We start from the raw sequence: 21621 nt of genomic DNA, 5'->3' as shown, positions 1-21621 counted from the left end.
ATATATATATATAGGGTGGCATAAGGGGTTAAACGGATGGGGAGATGTGTGTTTTTTTTTAAATGATATTTTTTCGTTCTTTATGTTTCGTTGAAAACATTTTTGTTGAAATGTCTTTCCGTAAAATCACATGGAACCGAATAAATTATAAACCTGAGTCTGAAGCAATGTCCTATTAGGGTTTAGGGCCCGATTCATGGACTATTTGCCCGGTTCAAAGTGAATTTGCACTGCTGAAAAGTGATTTGCACTGCCGATACAAACCATGATTTATGGAACCGTGCAAAGTGTATTTTTGCCGTGCAAAGTGTGGGCAAAGTCAGCGCATAGTCATTTTTGCAGCTCAAAATGACTTTGCCCGCACTTTGCCCAATTCCATGAATCAGGGTTTGTGTCGGCGGTGCAAAGTCACTTTTCAGCAGTGCAAATTCACCTTGATTTGGGCAAATATTCCATGAATCGGCCCCTTAGTGTCTGATTTATTAAGTGGCTGTTAAGGGAAGTTTGTATGAGCCATTTTAGATATTAATAGGCTGTTCTGCTCATCTGGTTCAGAGGTTTTTACTGGATTTTGTTTGAAAAAAAGGCTACTTTGACCTGCCCTAGACATACAAAGAGGTACAGGACACTGCTCTAATACTAGCTACACAAGGGAACATGGCATAGGCATCAGTTGAGGATTAGCCCTGCCATTGTGCCCGTTTTCCACCTTGTAACCTAATAGATTCTGCATTGTCTTCTGCTCTGTCTTTACTCCCAGACTTTGATTACTCTCCTGAGTGTGCTGAGAGGCCATCATGCTGCAACAATTCAACAACACTTCACTCCCGATACCTCTGTGCCCTCGACCTTTATACTTGTGTTTAGCCTATTACTAACTCTCGCAATATTGGCAGATGCAAGAACCCGGGAACACAGAGATAGAGCCTTGTGCCCAAGATCACAACATATTTGGAATCCAGCGCTGGCAACGTAGCTAGACAACATCTCCACAGCATCCTGCCCAGATCTTTTCGAGTTCGGTTACTGATGATGCCCGCTCTCCTCCTGCAGGAAGTCGGATCCATGCCTTAGCTCACTTTTCCTGTTGAAGGCCTCCCTTTGGGTGGTTGCAGGCCCTCACTTCTATTGCTGTGTCCTTGTGATGGGGGTTCTGAGCTAAGAAAGGACCACCTCTTGTCTCCTAGCCCAATGCTTTTCTACATCTTTGAAACACAAGCCGCAAACATTTCGGCAGTCTCCTTAAAAAAGGCACTGTTAAATTGTTGAAACATGCAATTGCAGTAAAAAACGACCTTTGGCCATGCAAATATTCTTTTTGAGATAGTACTCAATTCTCAACCTTTTTTTCTAAGCCCTACCAAATATGGCACCTAAATTGCACATGCCTTCCTGATTCAGTCACACCCCTCCCCACGCCCTTGCCCGTTCATACTTTGGTGGATTGGTCCGCCTAGCGAACATGTGACAGGAAGCATACATCTTTAGAGGAACTCCTAGGGCAGCCTTGCTCGGGCTAAGTGCCAAAGCAAAGGGCACCTCCCTAGGTTACCTCCATTGCCTATTTGCCTGTTCCCCCTAGCCAGGACTCACATGCTGTCAGCAGCAACCTCCAAGTAAGAGACAACAAACATTTGGTTTCACAGCCAGTGCTGTATTCTTGACTCTTGGATTGAATTTAGCGGCATGTGTGTGCATACCCACTGTATTTAAAGTTAGCTGTATTGTAAGTATAGCCACTGTATTGAATTTAGGTGCATTTTTTTAGTATAGCCACAGTGTCATATTTTGCTTCTTTTTACTAATACCATTATAATATATTTGGTTGCATTTTTGAGTATAGCCACTGCATTGAATTTAGGTACATTTTTTTGGTATAGCCAATTTTGTCATATCTTGCAATTTAGGTGCATTTTTTAGTATAGGCACGGCATTGAATTTAGGTGCATTTTTGAGTATAGCACTGTGTTATATCTAGCTGGTTTTTAGTATAGCCACTGTCATATCTAGCTATCTAGCAATTTAGGTGCATTTATTTGTATAGCCACTGTATTGAATTTAGAGGGATTTCTGAGTATAGCCACTGTGGTATATCTAGTAATTTAGGTACATTTTCAGTACAGCCACTTTATTGAATACTAGGTGCATTATGAGTATAGCCACTGTATCGAATTTAGCTGCATTTCGAGAATAGCCACTGTATTGAATTTAGGTTCATTTTTAGTATAGCCGCTGTATGGAATTTAGGTGCATTTTTGAGTATAGCCTCTGTGTCCTATCTAGCTGCTTTTAGTATAGCACTGTATTATATTTGGCTGCATTTTTTAGCAGAGCCACTGTGTTGTATCTACCTTCATTATTTAGTATTGCCGATGTGCTTTATTTAACCACATCTTTGGGTATGTCTGTTGTGCCATACTTAGCTGCACTTTGAGTATATCCACTGTGTCATATTTAGCTGCTCTTTTGAATTTAGCCTCCCTCAAAATTCACCCCTTTTGAAGCTAGCTGCCCTGCATATAGTCCTGTGTTATACATAGGTGCCTCTTTATTATAGCCGCTGTGTTACATTTAGCTGATTTCATGTAAAGCCTCAGTGGTATATCTAGCTAATTTCTTAGTATAGCCAATGTGTTAACATTTAGCGGTATTCTTTAGGTATAGCCTCTATGCTATATTTAGCTGCATTTTGAGCATAGTCACTGTTATATTTAGCTGATTTCATGCAAAGCCTCAGTGGTATATCTAGCTAATTTCTTAGTATAGCCAATGTTTTAACATTTAGCTGGATTCTTTAGGTATAGCGTCTATGCTATATTTAGCTGCATTTTGAGCATAGTCGCGGTTATATTTAGCTGATTTCATGCAAAGCCTCAGTGGTATATCTAGCTAATTTCTTAGTATAGCCAGTGTGTTAACATTTAGCTGTATTCTTTAGGTATAGCCTCTATGCTATATTTAGATGCATTTTGAGCACAGTCACTGTTATATTTAGCGGCAATTTGAGTAGCCTCTGTGAGACATCGACCACCTTTTGAGTATTGCCTCTGTTTATACTTAGCTGCAATTTGAGTAAAGTAACTTTGTTACACTTGGCTGCATTTTCTGAGTACAGCCACTGTGGTATATACAGCTGCTTTTCTTCTGAGTATAGCCTTTGTGTAATATTCAGCTGTTTAGAATTTAGCTGCACCTTGAGTTCACCCCTTCTAAGTTCAGCTGCTTCTACGAAACCAAGAATCCAGCCAGGACACATGGGTAAATATCACACTCCATGCCTATAGAAGATAGCCGAAGGCACGGTCACACTCCTGCACAGCTCTGCTATCATACACTACTCTAAAACACATTGCACAATAGCTCTGCCATAAGAATGCAGCTATCCCACTCGACAAAATTTGGTAAAGCTGCACAAGATCAAGCATTATGGGCAAGGGTGAAATCTGAAATTAAAAATATATTTTCCTGTTAAGACAGACAACAACAAATATACGACAAGATGACAATTTCTTCCTAACTTGATGCACAAACTCAAATTCCTCTCAGAGAAAGATTTGATAATTTCCATGTCTGCCTTAGCAAGTCTCTGCTATGACCTCTCCACCACCAAGAGCTTAAACTGAGAGGGTAAATTGGTAGTTATCTGCACAACGTGACTAAAAGCAATGACATAGGAATGCTTTTTGCAAATGGGTTTGAATTTACTGCTGGAAATTATACTTTTCTACTGTTAACAGTTTCCTTGATTTGGGTGGCACAGTCTCTACAACACGCTACTAATTTATGCTGTTTACATTTGGAAGCCACATTAGCGTGACAATAGACCCACTACATTCTTTTCAATTGTTAAAATGTTCATCCATCCTCCGTGAACTTGGCTGAAATTAGAGACATCCATGTAGGTGGGAATTTATTTTCATTACTTTTTTTGCCACCAGAGTTCATAGGATTCATAGAGGTTTACTTCAGATAAATGCATCCAAAAGAGCTCCAGACTGCTCAGTTACACAAACAGTTATTTGTATTTTAGGAATTTTCCAAAGAAGCTTCTCTGGTAAGGATATCTGTCTTTTCCTTCTGGCAATGAAGCTGTAAGCAATGTTTGGGGTTCTCTAGCAAATAAAACACCAGACATACAACTCCACATGAAACTTGGGAAAACTGGGATATAATAACAACTCCAAAAGTGTTCTCTCATTAAAAACAAAACTTAAAAACATTACAAACAATTTACATATTTTATTATTTTGCTATAGGATGTACTATTACGTTTATTTTGACTCCCTAATATAGAAAAAAACTATCAAAACCATTTATAAAGGAAAAACACAATATTGTTTTATTAGAAATCCATAAATACAGAGCAACCCATATTTTTCTTTATACAATAATCCACCAAATTAATAAAAAATGTAACAATACACATACAATGGTAGAAGACATATATATTCAACTAATGGAATCTTAATGAGTATTTACAAAAAATAAATGTATTCAGGCAATATACAATAGATGTCACTGATACAATTATTTCCAATCAATCATATAAATATATCCTCAATATCCTGAACATCATTTGATTAGTGGCTGTTGAGGAAATATATTAAGAAAACGCCAACTAGGTTTCGGCTGGTGTCATATAAGTAGTCTTCCTAACCAAGCCTTCTTCAGGGACACCCCACTTTCTGCTGCTGAGTTTATACTGATGTCCCAATTATCCATCTAATTACAGAAGATAGCAATGTGCAAAGCAATCCAATCACCAACTTATTTAAACATGTTCTTCATGTGCATAAACATTAGTGATTTGATTTTTTGTCCTTTTAAATGCTCCTTTTAGAAAATTCAGGTAACTTCATTCCAAGCACTGCATGGGCTCTACAATCATATACTTAAAAAGGATGTCATAATTCATTATCCATATTAATTTCCTAAAAACATTTTTTATATTAAGCCTCCTTTCTTCACATCGGACTGCCATTATTCGCCAACCATCAGAAAATCCTGGCGTTCTGTATCCTGTTCAACGCGGTCAGCATGCTGTGATGAGTGGCAGGCAGAAAAGAACAGTTATTAGTCGTTGAGTATTAATCATTTGTGTTGCAGATTCTCTGTCAGGCTACCCAATTTAGAGCTGCACTCCTCTGGCCTTTCTGACCAGAGGGAACAAAAATATCTACAACTTCTTATAAGTTAAGCAACTTAATTGATATTTTTTATAGTGAAGAGCAAACGAAAACGTTTAACCGAATAAGTAAGCCAGCAACCTGTGGCCAAGGACAAGAGGTACAGGTAGACAACGTTCTATTTCCGAGGCATGCCATATATCTCTGAATTACATGGATAGGCTACCTGCCCCACTACGCCAGCAATACACAAATATCAGAACATTATACCTCTGTTTGACAAGATTGTTACTGAATGTTGGTCGATCCAGAGCTAAATAAAAATGAGAAATGGGCAGCCAACACATATGCCGCTCAAGTTTCCCATTCTTCTACTTTAGCTTGTACGATAGATAGTTCAGTGGGTTAAGCACACACTGCTAAGAACACTGTGTCCCTTCAGGCCACATCATGGGCGTAATTTATGGGATGGAACCGAGATGTCTGGCCCCCTGGAGCACTGCAGATTGACCCTCCATTATTCAGCATAGCTGCCAACTGAAGCAGGACAATAATAGTGTCAGAAACCATGCGAGCAGCAAGGTCATCACATTATTAAAGTCATGTTTCTTTAAGATGTGACCTTCTTAGCTCAGAGTAACCTGTGGGTCGCCCAGGACCTTCTCTCCTTCACTCCCCTCCAATCCATGACTAGAAGGCTGCTGTGTCACTAATGGCACTCCCTCAACACCCGGCATTTGGGCCATGGACACTCCTGACCTTGTCTGCATCTGATTTAGTATCATTGTCTTTTTAACATCTGCACCTAGATGCAGCCTCTGCTTGGTTCCATTTGTATATGCGCATTAAAAAATCGCAGAAACAAATCAAATCAAAATCATATGTGTAAGGGCAGCTTTTTGTCTGCTGTGAATAGCCACTACTTTAACTTAACGTTAACGTGAAAAGAGCACATGGGGGGCTTTTGAATCATAAAGCCCCACACATCTCATACCTGTAAATCTGCATCTTCTCTCAAGACATTTAAATGGAGTCACAAAATCATCACGCGCCCCATTATTAAACACATTTATTTCCATGATGTCATGGACAAAACAGGATTTCCTTTTCATTTTTTGGAACTTTACATTTTCTTCACAGTCTGCATTCTCACAAGCTCCAGCTTGTGTTTCTTTTATCCTTCAAATTAAATTGCAGAAACAAATGGGGGATTATTAGTCTTGTTATGCATTACGATACGCGTATACTTCAGTTATGAGTGGGGGCATATAAAGTTTGCTATAATACACTTTTTATTGAATGGATTTATACAATTGTTCGATTTGTTTATTTATTTATTTTTACAATCCAGTGTTAATAGGAAATATGGTCAATCAAGTGGCCATGTTGCAGACTGGTCTCAAATCCCAACTTCTTGGGCAAACCATGTTCTCTTACTGCACCTTATCTGCCAACATTCTTAGTCCATAGACCATAGTAGTCCATAGTTAGTCCAGTTTATAGTCTACTCTTTTTGAAAAAGCCTCAATCAGAGTTTAATAGATTATAAATGTTGCCACATTTATAATATTAGTGATCAATCATAGGCACTTCAGAAGGTGTTGTTGCTGAAGGTGCTATCTCCATACAATCTGTATAATTTTAGCATTTTTACAATTTAAGAGTGTGATGAAAATACCTTCATTTTTGTTGTCGATGCGCTTGAACCTTCTAACTGTTTGCAATGGAAATGTTATTTGTTTGTGCTCTAGGAGGAATCGCTAATTACAGTGCGAGCTCTGCATGCTGCACTGTCTCACTGTGACAAATCAACTTCCAGGGCACCAGTGGTCCAGGGAGGAATATTGGTTTCTAAACCTTCAATCAACCCCACACATGTTGTACACCAGAAGGCATCCGAAAAGATTGGAAAACAAGTGAATTATAAGACCTCCTTGTCCAATTCCTAGGAACGTGGATGGAACGGCAGGCTTATCTCTACAAGATCATGGATCGTTGGTTAGTTGCAACACAGCAAAACTACAATGATTACCCAATGATAAAAGGGACTGTCCAGTCAAAGTTGTATACACATATCTACTTTATTATTACAACAGACAGTTCTAGCACACTACAAAATACAACCCACCCTGTAAAGGAATGCAGATGACAGACCGTTTCACGAAGGAATGGAATGCACTCTGGATACTGACAGCAGGGTAGCTGGTAAAGTAATCAGTCTTACTGTTCAAGGTCATTCGGTTCCATCACCAAGAGGGCGAAGGGTCATAACTGTCTCTAGGGGCCTTTGGAGAAGGACCAGGGGGGCAGAAAAACAATGTATCTGGTGCTGAAGAAGTTCTTGGTGCTCAACAGGGCCGAGGAGGTTCCAGGGCGCTTTGCAGCCCTTGAGACAGAGTTTGTGGCAGGAGACAGCTGCGGGTACCAGACAGCAGGCAGTTCGACAAACGAGGCTGGACGGACATCTGCAGGTTGTCCGGCGCAATGGTTTAGGGCCAAGAATCATTGTCTCTGTGTTGGTTGTCGGTTCTGGAATGCTGGTCGAGGCGGCTCAGAGGGCTCTTGTGACTGCGGCGTCACAATAGTCAGCAGTGCAGCTGGATGCGGTTCGAGGACTCGACTGTTTTGAAAATAAAATGTCCTTAAAAGATGGATGCTGGATGATGCTTGTGTGGCACTCCTCCTAGCTTCTTTGTAGGGCTCGTATCCTTTCAAGGCAGACGGCCCAAAGCTCAGGAGGGTGATTGCAGGCAATGGCCTTGCCCTTTGTCCAGAGACTCTCCGGCACTTCCCACCTAGGAAGCTTGCTGGCAGAACCTGTCAGGGCACTCTGTGTGCTGGCTAGGTACTGATTCTGGTGCTGTTGGATGGGTACTCTGATTCCGGTATCTCCCTCTGTTCCCAGGAAAATGATTAGGGGAGGTATCTTGCTTCCCTTTTGGAATTACTGGCATTCCTTCATAGGCAGAAGATGTAAGGTAGACTGTACCTTCATCCAGGGTCCAAATGAGTCCTTCTTCTTACTCCTTGCAAAGTCGGTTGTTAGTCCCAACTTCCTGATGTCTCTTCTGGAAACCAAGCCTCTCAGGCTTTCCTCAATTATCACGTTAATATGCACTGCCACCAGCCAGAGAAGACAAAAGGAATGCAAATCCATGGAGTCTTTGATATTTAAATTAGGCTGCTCATTGCTGGAATGCTTTAATGTACCCATGGCTGCCACATTACAGCTGAATATGATAGGGGAAGACAGCACCTGTATGTTGTGTCTTTCCAGAGTACACTTGACTATGCGTTTTGTGTGGGAAGCAGATGAAGTGGGTGCGGAATGGCCACACACATTTCTCAGAGGCTGATCTCCCATCATTCATTTTCATTTTTAAAAAATCAAAAAAGCCCAGGTGAGCGCACTCTCCCCGTGGGGATGGTCGAATTCCTCACACCCACCATCACCACCTGATCTTCACATTGTCCACCAGTGCAGGCACCACACGCTGTGCGCCAGTGACGGCCCCTGACACCATCTATAAGTGCATAGTGGCAGCTCCTCACACTGTCTGATGCTAAAGCCCATTACTCTGAAGGGCATGCCAGTACTTAACCCACTAAACTACCTTGTAGTGCCAAAGATCGTGGGTAGTCCAATACAACCATAGCACCAGATAAGCCCTGTGTTGAAAACACACTACTTTAAGTACTTTATTACAAAATGTCCTAAGTGAAGGCCCCCTTTTCTGCCATAACCCCTTCTTTCACCCACCCATTTTAGCCTTTTTCACCTGCCTTCCAACTTTTTTTCCCAGCTATCAACCTCCCCCCACCAGCCACCCCCCCACAACATTCTCAGAGAAAGGACTCCTCTGGGCTACATGCTCCAGGATGCAATTGGCACTGCTCTTCCTTGTACCCTTCAAACATAAATAAAACAAGTACCATGGTGTGGCCGGAATCTAAATGAACCAACAGTGGAGGTACCAGCTTTCCTTCAGTAGCCGCTCTACAATGGAGCTCTCTACCTCCACACCTAAGGTATGAAAAATCGTACTGGACCTTCAGAAAACCATTGAAAACTTGGCTCTTTACCTAGTGCCTGGTCACTACACCATGTGTTCTATGCTCCACTTACTCCCTGTCGGTCCACAATGTAAGAGTACCGGGTTGTAACAGCGCCTTTATGCCCATGGGTTTTTGCATGCTTAATAAATGCATAAATAAATAAATTGTGTGAGGAAATTCTAACAACTAGCAATGACAGGGGCAAGCAACACATCCTTTTGGGATGTGGCACAGATAACCTGTTGATATTATCATTATGATGTTTTTGTTACGTTAAACCGCAGGCCGGAGTGCCTATCCTATTTCAAGGTACTCTATGTCAGCAGTCTAAGTGTCAGGACCCAAATATTTTGTAGCACTCCTGTGACAGTGCAGGCGGGCAGTACCCCACCCCTGCTGCACCACCCATTGCTGCTCCCCACAGTGTCGACATATTTGGTTTTACGCTACAGCTCGCACCTGCTCATTGCGGTTGATGGATGCACTGACTATCACCACTTCATAATCAAAGTGAGCCTGAGAGAATAAGTGCTGGGCTAAAAAATAAGTGCCAGTGCTTTGCCCTGGCAAAACAACCCCACCAATTAAGCACTGTTCGTCAGCAAGCAGGGCCTTCAGCATTAACTAAGTAGAGCTGTCCAGTGGAGCTCGGCCTCTTTCGTGGCATGTGCAAATCTATTTCCCGATTTATAGCTTGACGGAAGTGACCGCAGTGAAGTCCTTCCTTTACCCCAATGTGAAAGCCTGGGTTTAACACTAGCAGCCCTGCAGATGTCAAGGAGGCGTGGGAATGACGATCTAATGGACTCATCAAGCTGGCTCTGCTACTTCTCATAAAGGGAACTTACATTCGGGATATTGGGCCTCATTACAAGTATGGCGGTAAGGCAACAAGTGCGCCGGTATTGCTACCGGCACCGTTGCCACCGTGCCACCATACTCGGAGTTCTGCTCGTGGGTGCTGCAGCCACCCGGTCTGACCTGGTGGCTGTACCGGCGTGAGCAGAACATGATGGTAGTACCGGTACCATTATCAACGGTACCGGTGCTACCACCCTTCCCATTCCCATTGAGCGGCTCAATGGGAATGGGGATGTACCGGGTCCGGCACCCGCGAAAGGGAAATTACTGGGTTCGGCTGGGCCAGAATAGTCCGGTAATTGCCCATTCGCCGGTGCCGGACCCGGATGTGAGTTTGGAGGTAGCCTTGCCGGTAGAACCGGCAAGGCTACCTCCAACCTCGTAATGAGGCCCAATGAGTTAAATGCACTTTCTGGGGTTGGTCCGGAGAAAGTTGTTACCAAATGGTTAAGGCTATTAGTCAGGGCTACCATTACATGCAAAGCCTGGCGGAGCCGATCTGCGCGCTTTTGAATCAACAGGGATACAACCTCTGGCACGTGCAACACTGGCTTGCACTTTGTCAGCTGTGACCTCAGTAGTACGACTGCACGAAATCCACAAGGCCAGAGGTAGTGACATCATGCACCCTTCGGCCCCCATGATTATATTGCAGGGAGGGACATCTCAGGAATTTTGCCTGAGAAAATAGCACATTCTGCTTTATTTTAACAATCTTTACTGAAAATTCAACTCGAGGCTACGGCATGTGAATCAGTGGGGATTATAAACAGACACAAACACAAGCTCAGAGTTCCTAAAACTTGTAGAAACTATAGGCATATTTAATTTTAAGTGATCAATAATGTGCACAGCGCAGTTGCTGCCCCAGGCAAACTGTAAGTGGTACCTCAGAATTGAGCCACAGGTGGGGGACCTTTTCTATACCATCCCTGGTTTATTTTGTTATTTGGTGTTTTGCAGCACGCAACATCGCAATGAGAAAACCACTTCAATGCGGCGGATAGCTGATGGCGAAGGTTCAGAGACAGTCACTGCTGAATCCAGAAACCACATTCTCGAGCACGGCTCAGTAACTTCCAGCTCGCCAGATGTGTTGCACTATGGCTCCCATGATCCCTTATAATTGACTGTTATGCCTAGGGGTGATGGGAATTGAAGTCCAAAACGTCTGGAGAGCCAAAGGTTGCAAATCCCCGTTCTAGAGCCCGGCAGTAGGTGAAGGGCATGGAGAGTCGCGTGAGGCCATGATGGAGATGGTCATAGCTAAGCATGTGGGTGGGGGAGGAGCTACAGTCCAGATCCTGTCAGGGGGAGGGATACCGAGAGTAGGGGGTAAGGAGAGAAGGAACAGGTATGGGGATGTTCAGCGCTAAACCGGGGAGGGGGGTGGGGGTGGGGTGCATGCATACCAGATCCCGACTGGTAGAGAAAATCAAAGGCCCAGAAGGGATGGGGGGCAAGAGCGAGAGGGGATCAAACGGGCAATGGGTGGGCTGAAAGTAGATATCTCCAGTCTGGGCAAGTCAGAAAAGGGGACATAGAACGTCATGACTTTCCTTTTCTTAATCGGAGCATCGGCCATCCGATACCGTCCTGCCGAGTGAAAGCCCAGTACATGACACCTTTTAGTGTTTTAAGTGACATTCTGGTTTCTTTCTAAGGGCAACTGAGCTGTAAAGATGGTAACTCTGTCTTATATATTCCAGGAATAGTCCAAATGTCATAGCGTACGTGCTTCCATCTTGAGGGACATTACGTGCCTCCCCATCTGAAGACACTTACCTCGAGGGCCTGATCAGATAGAGATGTCTTATACAAACATTTAGATAGGTTTGAAAGCGCAGTATACCAGCATAAAGCACCAACATAAATGCAATAGCCAGGAGGCTTGGTGGCAGTGGAAAGGGGCATAAGTTCAGGAATGGCTGCCCTGGAGAGCTGAGTTTGGAGGTGGACAGTGGGTAGGTTGCTTCTTTTCGGAGGCCTTTTTTTAAAGTGATGATGGAGGTGATGGCGCTCAGGTCAAGGGGTAGGGCATTCAAGTAAATTGATGCCAGGAATGTAAGTGATTGGAAAAAGACTGGGCAGATCAGGGTGTGGGGGGGTATTATGTGTAGTGAAGAGATAGAGGCTTTGAAGAATAAGGCTGCTGTCAAGGGGTGTAGAGCAAAATAAGTCTGGTGAGGTACTGGAGAAGCGGACAGATATAGCCTCGGGATTATAAAATGTTTATCTTCCATAGAAGGAAGAGACCCGGCATGTGCGGTAGGCGCTGTTCACCTTAGAGGGGTGGAAGTGGCTGATGTAAAGGACTTTGGGAAGAGGGTGAAAGGACTCAAGTGGAGGCCCAGGAGCAGAGAACCATAAAAGTCCACTTTGCTGGTTCCTAGAGCTCCAGCAACAATAGAAGGTACAGGTGCGCAGGTCTTGCAGATGTTGAGTAGGATGATGCTAGTGACAGTCTGGGTTATGGCAATGAATGAAGATAGACGCATCACAGTGTGAAACTGGGCACAAAGGTAGCGGGTGGGGGAAGGCAAGTCTGTGGTGATGGTTGGCAGAGTGGCAAGAAAAAAATGTTATGTTGACTTATATTCCACACACCACTACCACCCAGGGGCAGTCTCCAGGCGTATTCTTTGCCATGGAAATGGGACTCGAGCAATGCCTCTCCTCTTAAGCCTGAGCTTAGCAGATTCAAGTGGCAGCATCCAGTGTGAAGTGTCTTCATCTGAAGTTGTAGGGCTTCCACCAGAAACAGTGCACATGAGCAACATCAGGACAACATATCACTCCCGTTACAGGGTACTTTACAAAAGTAGTGAAAGGATGCCCCACCGCTATCAAAGGTAGGTTGACAGCTGGGATTTATTAAGTTAAGTTCCTACAGCAAAGCCCCCAGCACTCAGCCATTGCCCTGATCTTCACCAAATGACCCTTTTCCAACAATCACATTCTTATCTGGAATGTGCCCCCTGTGTTCCACCATGAAGGTTCAATGGTGGATTACCTCATCAGGGCCCAGGTGGGAGCCCATCATAACACATCTCCCTCCCTCAACTACATGTAACAACGTTTGAAGTTTTCAACGACAACTCTCAACAACGCAGTTATGTACATGCAACTTTCTATTTGAAAAGACACCTCACTACACATAGGTGCTATACATTCTATTTGAAATGACTCCATCTCCCTGTAGCTGGGAGACAGAACGCATCTCAGTCATCAAGTATTTCACACACGTTTAATCATTGCCACTCTTGACAACACCTCCATCACTTGCACTGGGCTAGAATATAACAGATCTCCTTTTTTTTTCAGAACCCTTTCTTTGTGCGAACCGAATCACCTACTGACACCTCCATACTCCTCCTGCCTGATTTTCCATTCACCTTCTTTACCCACTCCCTTTTCTTCTCATCCATTTTTAACCTCAACTCTTCCACAACACAATCTGTGTCACGCGCTCTACCTAACCACGGGGGGCGACACTTTGGTGTTGGGTTTCCTTCCCCTCATCAATTCAAAAGAGCTCATACCCATGGACGCATGGGGCGCCAGTCACTAGGCATACAACCTATCTCTTATGGCAACCTTTTTATCTTTCCCACATGCACCCACCATCCGCGCAGCCTCCATAACACAACGATTCACTCTCTCCACCACACAACTTTTGCTTTTGGATGATATGCTGCCGTTCCTTTGTGCTTCACCCCACAACACATAAGATATTCTTCAAAACAACGTCCAACAAACTGCCTGCCATTATCCGTTAGGATGGAATTGGGCAATCCCGTAATATCCTGCACAATTCTGAACTCAGTCCACCGAGAAAACAATGCAACAATAATCACGATGAACTTTCCACGTCCAGCACCTACATCAACAAGACCTAGAATATCCAATGCCAACACAAAATTCTTATCCTCAATCTCACATTCAAAACACTTTCCCAACAATCTCTCTACATCTCCATCAAACCCAGGCCACCAATACTCATTTCTCAACACCGCCTTGATTTTAATAACCCTCATGGGTAATTCTACCAGCCTCTTCCTCAGGTTCCTTGGCACAATAGCCCTGTCCCACATGTATGAAATGCCATTCTTGACACTCAATTCAGATCTCACTTCCCACAAATTTCTTCTTCTTCTTTGGCCAACCTTCATTGACAAACCACACAACTCTCCCACGCGCCTCCTCCTCCCTCAAGGCACTTACCCACTCTACATGCGCCACAACACCATCATGCATCACAAACACAGTATTGTTAACCGACTCCTCCATAGAGGCTACACCTTCACCATCCTCACTCCGACCTAGCCTGGACACATGATCTACCAAGATATTCTCTCTTCCCGGAATTACTTCCATAATTAATTTATGCCCCTGCATTCTGGCCACCCAACAGGCGACCCTCTTGGACACCTTCTGCAGACCCTTCTTTAGCAAGCTTCTCATCTTTAATATCTTATCCGAACGATTGTCCACACATTTCTGATAGAACTCTATCATCCCCAAAAAAGATCTCAAATCTCCTTTACTTACCGGGGATGTCTCTATCTTAATGCCATCCACCAAATCATGTTTGGTCCTCAGCCTATCCCTCAAAATCTCATGGCCCAAATACTCTACGTCCTCCCTTCCAAACATGCACTTTTCTGCCCTCAACGTTATCCCTCTCTTTTCTGAAACTGCCAAAACCTTTCAATGATTCCTTCATGTCTTTCCCATGTCTCTGCACAAACCTGTATATCATCTTGGAAACAATGTACATCCGGTATACATTTTAATAGCTTATCCATCACCTTCTGGAAGACTGATGAGGCAGAAACCGATACAAAGGGCATGCTGCAAAATTGGAACACACCCTCATGTATGATAAAGGCAGTTAATTCCCTGGACTGCTCATCTAATCTCACCTGGTGGCATGCGGGTGCCATGTATAACTGTGTTTGAGATATAGTTTTAACACAAATAGTTGTATGTTATGTGCCATAGTTAAGCGGCTGGTTTTCATTTTACCGAGGAATCCACGGAAGAATGGGGTTGAGGGTTTGAACTTGAAGTGAAGCCAGAAGAGGTGGTAAAGCAGGGAGGCGGTTAAAAAGCGTAATAGGAATGGGCGCAGCAGTGCCTCCCAGTCTGGTCCCGTTTCTATGTTCTTCACTGGGCTCCATCATCATTCACATTGGACGGCGTTGCTCCAACAAATTCGGCGTCCATTTTACTTTCCATTAATTTTAGTGATCTGAAGGCCTGTCTCACTCCGAGGGAGAAGTTCTTCCTCTTTCAGAAATAAGTGTTTTTGTCTTCTGCTGTGATCTCTGTTTTTCAGCTGGAAATACAGACACAGCTGCTCCAATGAAACGAAGGACACTGTTGTGTTTTATTAAAGGATTTTTTGTTGTTGTTTTCTTTCTTATCGGTGTTAAAAATGAGAATCCTCCCTAGCTGCCGAGCAAGTACACATCAAGGTCTGCACTCGTGTGCGTGTGTCACCATTTGAGGACTGATGACAGCCTGCGCTGAGCCTTGCAATTGTGCAAAAGGATTGGAAAGGTTTGGCATTTTGGCTGGCCGTGGACAGTGCTCCCCGACTCTTTTATATGCACAACCTGCTCCTGCCAGTGTAGCCTGGCTGTGCATTCCAAAATCCCATTCAGTAAGGAGATGCCTAACCACTCAGGTTTTATAGTTAGGGTGACCAGATAAAAAAAATAATAATAAAAACGGGACAGGTCATTGAAATAGAAGTAGGACTAAAGTAAATACATATACAACTTTAGTGCTACTTCTATGTCGCTGGCCTGTTGCAGGGGGCGGGGAGGGGTGTGCTCACAGGCACACTCTTCTCATTGGAGGAGAGCACCTGGGAGAGGAAGGGGGAGGAAATGGGGCGTGAAAAGTATTTCACGCCCCCATTCGCGCAGGAAGAGTTGCGCCAGGACCCGATTTCAGAATTTTCCAATTTGGGTCCCTGCAAAACCCGGACAGGGTTTATAAAATAAAAAATCCTGGGACCCCGGGACAGAGGGTGATTTCCCCGGACTGTTCCAGGAAAACCGGGACGTCTGGTCACCCTATTTATAGTGCACTGCATTCTGGCATTCATAGTCCTGGGTATCCCTGCATATTATCCCCACCAAAAATATTGCCGTACATATGGTCGTTTGTCTCGCCATAGGTGATATTTTTGGGGGGGGATAATTTGTGGGAGCTGGGGTTGCGGGGTGTCCCCCGCACATTGAAGAATAATGCGGGGGTTGCGGGTGTGTCCCCCACAGGGTCCATGGCTCAATATCAGCGCAAAAATATGGCGATATTTTTGTATCGCAATATTTTTGCTGGGATATTAACACATGGAACCCAGTCCTGGACTTATGATGGAGGACTACACGCAGCAGAATGGATAGTACAAACCAGAACTGGACCAGTATCTCCCTGATGGAATGGGATATGTTGCCAGGAATGCCTGGCTGCAAGCACTTACTGTATCTCCCCACCTCCTTGGGGCCTCTGGGATCACAAGTCATCCACAGTAGGAATTGATAGGCCGTGGACCACTGAAGGCATTGACTCCTTTGCAAATTAGGTTACCCTCCTATTTAAAATGAAGGGAACAACCGGTTGAATTAGTTTGACAATTAAAAACAATTATTTCCATGGTAATCCGCACACCACTTAGTCCCAATGAAGCCATCTACCAAATAGAAGATGTGCGTGTGTAAAATGTCACTATGCAACAAGATATTTTTAACTTCGGGGATTCTAAGTAAAAGCTCAGTATAATATCATAACATAAAGGCAGGTTCAAAGGCATTGCAAAGCTCTAAGGGGTGGAGGAGATGGGTGGGCATTCAAAATGATACAGCTGGGGAGGAGGCGGGACCAGAAGAGGTAATGGTGGGTGAGAACATGGAAGGGGTGGCAGTAAGTTAGACATAAGCGAGCCCATTGCAATAGGGCATAGAACACAGGTGCCAGGCATGATGTAATTTACTTGTGTGGCACTGGTGATTTTAACCTAAGCTGGTGACCGGCCGCTGCCACCAGGACTAGCTTAAGGACACTATGCACCTTGGGCCACCCAGGCCAGCTGTCTTTCATGCTGGTAAAATCAGCTTTCCCGATGACACACAGCTTTCCTTTTGCGCTAATCTGTCGTCCACGTCATATAGCAAACAGGGGTTCTATTGCGGACCCCATTTCTATAGGTATGAATCTTACTTCAGAACTTACCGTGAGGCCAACCCGTAAGAGAGTATGGTATCCATTCAAAACTGCACTGGTGGCTCAATGAATTGGATGTATCAGTTCATCCAAATCACCCAAGATTGGGTTCAAAATAAGGAATCTACTTCAGCCCGGAAGGAGACCTGTGGTCGAAACACGTGTCGGCTGTTTCTTTGCAATTAAAATAGGGTGCCTTTGACAAACATTGTGATCAGCGCAGTGTGGTTGTGTATCCATTGAATTGTCATGAATCTTACGTCAGTAACATAATCTGTCTTTTCTTAGGTGATTTTACCTTATGGGTTTATGTCAGTCAGACTCTTCAGCACAAGTCTCTGGGCTGTGGAATGCTCTCCTACATCCTTTGAGATCTACAGTCGACCACCTTGCTTTCCGTAAAGCCCTGAAAATTCTTCTTTTCCAATCCTCAGCTCCTGACTCTTCAGTAGCGCCAAGATGCCTTCGGGCGAACGTCGCACTTAATAAATATGTTTCAAGGCCCACTGCAAACTATTTCTGACCCTGAGATGATGACTCTTATTATCACTCCCACTCGCGAGCAGGGACATACTATAGGCCTACAGTGGCATAAAGGTATCAATACGCACACTAAGGAGTCTACCACTGTTGATTGTCTGACCATTTAAAGATGTTTTTTCACATTTCAGTACTTTATTTGCAAATACTCCTGTCAGTTAACCGGTGTTTTTTAAATGATTTGTTCTTAAAAAGCCTCAAGGCTGAGATTTTCAGATCTTTCATTTAAAAGGCTTAAGTTACCAAACATTGGTTCTGACCAATCGGCCTGTTTGTTGGATGAGTACAACTCAAGATAGGTAGCTATCAGCAATGCTGTAGCTCCTTTAAGAAGTAGTATTTGTTCATCTAAAATGCCTAAGCAACCTTGGGACACATCTGAAATAAGACCTATATCAGTCTGGTGGTAAAAGGCGTTTAGAACCAGGTCTAAATCAAAATGTATTGTTCATAAAAAATGCTTCTGACGGTGAGGCAAGAATATAAGGTGGGCATCAATTTGGCTGATGCCTCAGAGATTGATAAAGCGACCAGTTCATCTAAGCAAATATTGGCAACTTTGAGATTGTTGGAAAAGAAAGGAAATCCTTTACGGTCTAAACCTGTTAAAATGGGTTGGTTGCAATCCACGCACGATACATTTAAGAACAACATCGATACTTTACGCTCGCCCTTCTGATGTACTGCTAAGACACAGTCCCAGTATTCGACACATGATTCCCATCGATTTAGGCCTGATGCATTGTCATCTTCTGCTCCTGATGTTGGTTTTTATTCTGTCCCTGTTAATGAGCTTAGACAGCTTATCAATTTCATGAAAGTGACTCCTTGTCCTGCAGATGCTTGTCCAAGAGATATGGTCGAACCATAACAAATTGCTTTTGTTAACAGTACATTCTCTCAGGGTTCAAGTCCTGATACGCCTAAAATAGCCATTTAACCAAAAACTGACCAAAAACTGAACAAAAAAAGACTAAAGTCCTGGAGACAGTGGTTACTATCCGACTTCATTAGTTTGTCAAAATATATTGTTGCTTTGGTGACAATTAGGATTTCAATTGTGGTGCAAAACTGCTTTTAACAGATACTCGTTAAAATCACCTTTAGAGTAAAGATGGATATTTGTAATCCGTTCTGATAACTTTAGAGCCTTCTGCCACCTTTAGTACCCTGAGCCACCAGCTCATCCTGCAGAGACGGTCATCAGTGGCTATTGTGATGCTGGAAATGCATATTAATGCTTTTTATTGTGTGTTCTGTTGTGTTTTTAGCGCAAGATTTCATGTAGGACTCCTGGCGGTGCAGCTCTCCCTTTTGGTTTGGTGTACAGACCAATGGGATACACTTATGGCACCCATGGGTGGGGGTACAACCCTGGCCCCTAGTGTATCTATTTGGACACTTGTGTGTGGCCCACAGAGCAGGGTATGGGCTGGTGGCAGGTGCCCTGAGCATCCTCCCTTTTGGGATGCCCAGGCCCTGTTGATTCTTGATGGAAACAAGGTGGCCCCCGTGGCCTCTTGCCTTCCATCATCTGTTACCTTGGTATTCCCGAAGTCCTGGGAAGCCCTGACTCTGTCCCTTCCCCTGACTGGCTGTTGGGTGGAAGTTCCATATATGGTAGTGTGGGGAAGTGCCAACCAGACTGGTTGGAGCCTTCCCAACGACTGTATGTTGTGGGTACGCCTGTAGGTGGGACCTGGGTGAATAGAGTGTGTGACAAATACGCATTCTGTGTTGTGGATGTCTAGTATCTGGTGTTTGACACAATGACTGAGACAGCCCTGCCCATAACTGGTATGAATGCAGTGTGTAGTGTTGAATGGCATGGTACGTGTATGAATCCACATTCTGTGTTGTGATTGTCAGAATGGAGAAGAATGGCCTGAATGCGCTGTGCGCCTGATTGGCTGACTGACTGCCTGAATGCCCTTCTGAGTGATTGGTTGCCTGAGTGTGACCCAGCAGAATGAATTGGAGATCAACAGTATATCTGGGGGCCTCTCACTGCTAGAATTCGTTCAGAAGCTGGAGTTGAAACTGACATTAAAACTGAAGCTTAACCTCAAAGCCCTGCTGGAAGAGAAGCATTGCTGTTCCTCTGCTTCATCGATCAGAAAGCTGCTGTGTCTTCAAGAACTGATCCAGAGAGTACCTGGTTAGGCGCCCTCTTCCCAAGCTATGAGGGACCATCGTACACTGCTAACCTTTGCCGAAGCGCCCTAGAAGTCAGCCTACGAAAGACTGTCAGCCGGTGACGGGGACCGCCAACGAGAAAAGAAGAGAAGCACCAGACAGCCGTCCACCGTCGTTGACCAGGGTTTGCAGGTTTGCTATAACCGCTGGAGGCCCGTCAAAGTTAGTTGCCCAGAAGTGGGGACTGCTTGACTCTGTGCCGTCGACGACTGGAGCCGCAATGCTCCTTTGCCTAAGACATTTGATTCCTGGACGCGCTCGTCCGCACCGCTGACCGCCTAATCCCGCCAGAGAAGGCTAGGCCGTTGACTCGCCGAGGAGCATCCGCCGGTGGGTTTCCCGCCACCCAAAGACTGTAGAGACGCTGGACAACTCGACGCCCTTGCTGTACCACAGTTCTTCACAAACTCTTTGAGGTCCTGAACTATCGACATCGAGGTGCCCCGCATGCCTTATCCTTGTAGGACATCTTCGACTCGTCATCAACGAACACCGGCAAGACCAGAGCTGCTGCCTCGATGCCAAGTTCACCTTCTTCGAGGCACATCGATGATCCATGGCTCCTGCTTTAAAGGGAGTCACTCAAGAAGGATCCATCAAAGCCTCCTCGAGGAACTCTGCTAGTCCAGGTACATTGGGGTGGTAGAAACATTTTAGAAGGAAATAAGACTAATTGAACAATATATGGACTGGGCGTGTAGTATATCTTTATTTTACAGGTTGCCCAGGTGGGGTGATCTCCACACAGAACTGTGCCTAACGGTAGGGGCCAGTATTCTGCCAATTATTCTAACCATCTGCTTTCCTCCTATGTCTATTGTTGGTTACCTTTTTTCATTGATTTGTGTGACATTTGACCAGAGTACAGTTGATGCACTTTAATTAAATCTGATAATAATTGTAGTACCACTTAGAACTGTATATATTTGCCATTGTAGATTAACTGAGCACAAAGTGAGTTATTGTGATTGTGTACATAACTTTGAACCTTGATTATATAAAGATTGTGTTTTAACTAATACAGTGTGTGGACATTAATTTGTGGGTGCTTGGAGACTACACTGTACTTAAGAACCAGCATGCATCACCTCCTGAGAAGCTAGGCCTGATTGCTCGTCCATTGCTACCAACAATAAAGAATCTTGGCTGGAGTCCTCTGTGCCTCTCCTCTGCCATATAGAGAGCAGAAGTACAGACTCCTAAAAATGACTTGCTAACTCCCAAATCCAAGTTAACCTGTGGAGTACCCCAGGGTTCCGAATTGCACCCTCTTCTTTTCCAGTTTAATGTTAAATCTTTACAAGATGTTCTGCGTGGCCTGAAAGTTGTCTGCATTGCTATGCAATGCTATGCAGATGACCCTCAACTTTATTTTCAGCGTCCATGTAAGGAACATGATAATAATATTAGACTAAGCATCTATTATTTACTAAGAAGTCTTACATATGCAGGAATTGGCTTAGTTCAAAGACCACTTAAATGGCAACAGCTCGGAGGAAATATCTCGGTCTTGGGAGGATAGCTCATGGGCAACATGCTCATCTTGAAAGCAAGACGACGCAGAGCATCACAGGTTCCCGCGCTTAGGAACCTCTGTGTATTAAGC

The 21621-nt window shown here is 44.2% G+C and overlaps 1 protein-coding gene and 1 long non-coding RNA gene across 2 annotated transcripts in view; one reads left to right on the top strand and one right to left on the bottom strand.

Moving 5' to 3' along the window:
* Window positions 1–21621, top strand: part of GRIN2D (glutamate ionotropic receptor NMDA type subunit 2D) — a 1678351-nt gene that overhangs the window by 389082 nt on the left and 1267648 nt on the right. The window lies entirely within an intron of this gene.
* Window positions 1–21621, bottom strand: part of LOC138526530 (uncharacterized) — a 618058-nt gene that overhangs the window by 18574 nt on the left and 577863 nt on the right. The window lies entirely within an intron of this gene.

Source organism: Ambystoma mexicanum, chromosome 1q, assembly GCF_040938575.1.
Source record: "Ambystoma mexicanum isolate Mex_15411 chromosome 1q, UKY_AmexF1_1, whole genome shotgun sequence".
In the NCBI taxonomy this organism is placed as follows: domain Eukaryota; kingdom Metazoa; phylum Chordata; class Amphibia; order Caudata; family Ambystomatidae; genus Ambystoma; species Ambystoma mexicanum.
The sequence above is the reverse complement of the archived record's forward strand: the minus strand, read 5'-3'. Positions and strand labels throughout refer to the sequence as shown.